At 44.5% G+C, this 2,500-nt stretch overlaps 1 protein-coding gene across 13 annotated transcripts in view; it reads left to right on the top strand.

Moving 5' to 3' along the window:
- otofa (otoferlin a) overlaps positions 1–2,500 on the top strand; it is an 88,416-nt gene that overhangs the window by 38,205 nt on the left and 47,711 nt on the right. The window lies entirely within an intron of this gene.

Below are 2,500 nucleotides of genomic sequence, written 5' to 3'. Positions count from 1 at the left end.
CAGACTGTACTTATTCAGCATTAGAGAGACAACCATTAAAAAAACCTCTCTGTGATCTTCTGGATAAATAGCTCTCTATCCAGGTAACCGCAGAGGATGACAAACCGTAGCAAGACAGCTGCTCTAGCAATAGAAAGCTTCTCTAGCAATAAATATACATTGCTATGGACTGCATCATGTGTTACTTGTGTAGTTTGTGTGTGTTTAAACCGATGGGTGCACACATGCGCGCCCGCATTCCTTCATTCTTTTAAACACTCATTCGCGGTAAAACAATATTTTCTCACAATCAAATACTCATTAATCCTAAAAGTAATGGGCTTCTACACGATGTCTGTGTCAAGAATATATGTGATTGCTGTACAGTGTTTGCGGATGAATTGTTTTAAAAGTACAACTTCATACCCCTGTATCAGCTGTTCTTTCCCAAATAATTGAACCAACGTTATAATTCATCCTAAAATTTGATTTTGTTGTGGAAGGCTGGGATATAGCCTACTTTGCTCGAGTTTAGTATTGTTATTATTATTATTTTAACGCATGGCATAGCCTACTGCAGTAAATTCATGCAGCCCCTATGGAAAAAATATGTTTCCACAATCCACATCATCATCATAGTATTTTAATTAGGCTAATCGTTTACATGTTTGTGCTGTGTACACCCTATGGTGTGTAAGCTTATGTTGCAGTTCCGACCTGCCATGGTATGTCAAAATGGCAACACCAACTGCGCTATTGTAGTTCACTTAGACCAGGTATTTTTCCGTCAGTTGCACAACTGCTTTATCGATCTGTGAGATAACACCATGTATCATTTGTGGCTCTGCTTTTCGCCAACACACCTCTCAGGGCGCCAGTGTAGTGGCGCGAGTTTGCTTCGGGGGAATATTAGCTTTGCGCAAACTAGCAACGATACATGCGTCGGTGTAGAAAGTCAATTACGCTGGGTGCAAGATAGGGCCCGTAATGTGTGCATTCCATTGTGTAGGTGTGTGTGTGTGTGTGTGTGACTGTGTGTGTGTGTGAGTGTGTGTGTGTGTGAATGTGTGTGTGTATGTTTGTGTGTGTGTGTGTGTGTGTATGTGTGAATCTGTTTGGTAGTATCTGTTTGGGTGTGTGTGGTTTGTGTGTGGGTGTGTCATGCCCATAATGTCTAGATCATATTGGGGTGAGCTCATTCCCCTGCTCGTCGGTCAAACCCAATAAAACCTTGTTGCTGCTGCTGAGGAACTCACACATTGTGAGTCATCGCCCCTGAGAGAGAGCGGGAGACAGTGAGTGAGAGAGAGCGACACACACACACACACACACACACACACACACACACACACACACACACACACACACACACACACACACACACACACACACACACACACACACACACACACACACACACACACACACACACACACACACTATTTGTTTCTTAACAAACATCTACTACACAGCATAGAGAGAGAGCATCTCTCTGCGAGAGAGAGAATGAGAGAGAGCCAAAGGGTGTCTGTGTGTTTGTGTGTGTGTGTGCGGGCATATGTGTGTGTGTGTGTGTGCAGGCCTATGCGTGTGTGTGTGTGTGTGTGTGTGTGTGTGTGTGTGAAAAGCGTGCGTATGTGTGTATGTGTATGTGTTTGTGCGTGCGTGTGCGTGCGTGCGTGTGTGCGTGCGTGTGTGTGTGCATGCATGCCTGTGCGTGTGTGCATGCGGCTACGTGTATGTGTGCGTGTGTGTGCTGGGAGAGGCAGCGGTGCTGGTCTCATCAGCCTCTCAGTCTGCTGCCCGGGGCTTCTCACTTCACACATCAGCTCACAGCCCTTCTCTATTGTCCACATACCAATTAAACCCAGCAGAAGACTAAACGAGAAAAAAAAAAAAAAAAAAAATGGACAAACGGACAAATGGGTGCCGGGTTGTGAGTGTTGTTTAGTCGATTTAGTGGAAGTTATTTTGCCTCTGGAGAGAAGATCAGCACCGTTGAGGAGGGGTTGGAGTTTCATCTTGTTCTTCAGATGTGGAGATGTGTTTTAAATAAGTATGTGTGTGTGTGGTTCGTTGGGTGGCTGGGTGTGAGGATGTGTGTGTGTGTGTGGGTGTGGGTAGGGGGATGTGTGTGTGAATAAATTGAAAATATTTTCAGGCCTGGATCAAACAGCAGTTCTGAATACTTGCGTTTGGCAACTGCATTAAAACGAGTTTACACAAAGTAAAGCTGTCTGCATACGGTTAAGTCTGTTGTCTCAGTAAATGCATACTAACTGTCTTTCTCTCTCATACTCAGTGGAGCCCATTACTAAGACCTTGTGTGGCTGTCTGTAGGGGTACTTTCTGTGTTTGGTTTGGGTTTTCTTTACGTATTGGACTCTATTGGTTCATGGTAATCAAACATTCAAACTGAATGGAGATGAACATTTGACTCAGCCGGTTGAGTCCATCCCCGTATGGATGTCCGTTGACCTCTCTTGACGTGATTTGTAAGTCCTTCTTCTTCTGCTCTTAC

Source organism: Gadus macrocephalus, chromosome 21 (assembly GCF_031168955.1).
Source record: "Gadus macrocephalus chromosome 21, ASM3116895v1".
NCBI lineage: Eukaryota > Metazoa > Chordata > Actinopteri > Gadiformes > Gadidae > Gadus > Gadus macrocephalus.
The sequence above is the reverse complement of the archived record's forward strand: the minus strand, read 5'-3'. Positions and strand labels throughout refer to the sequence as shown.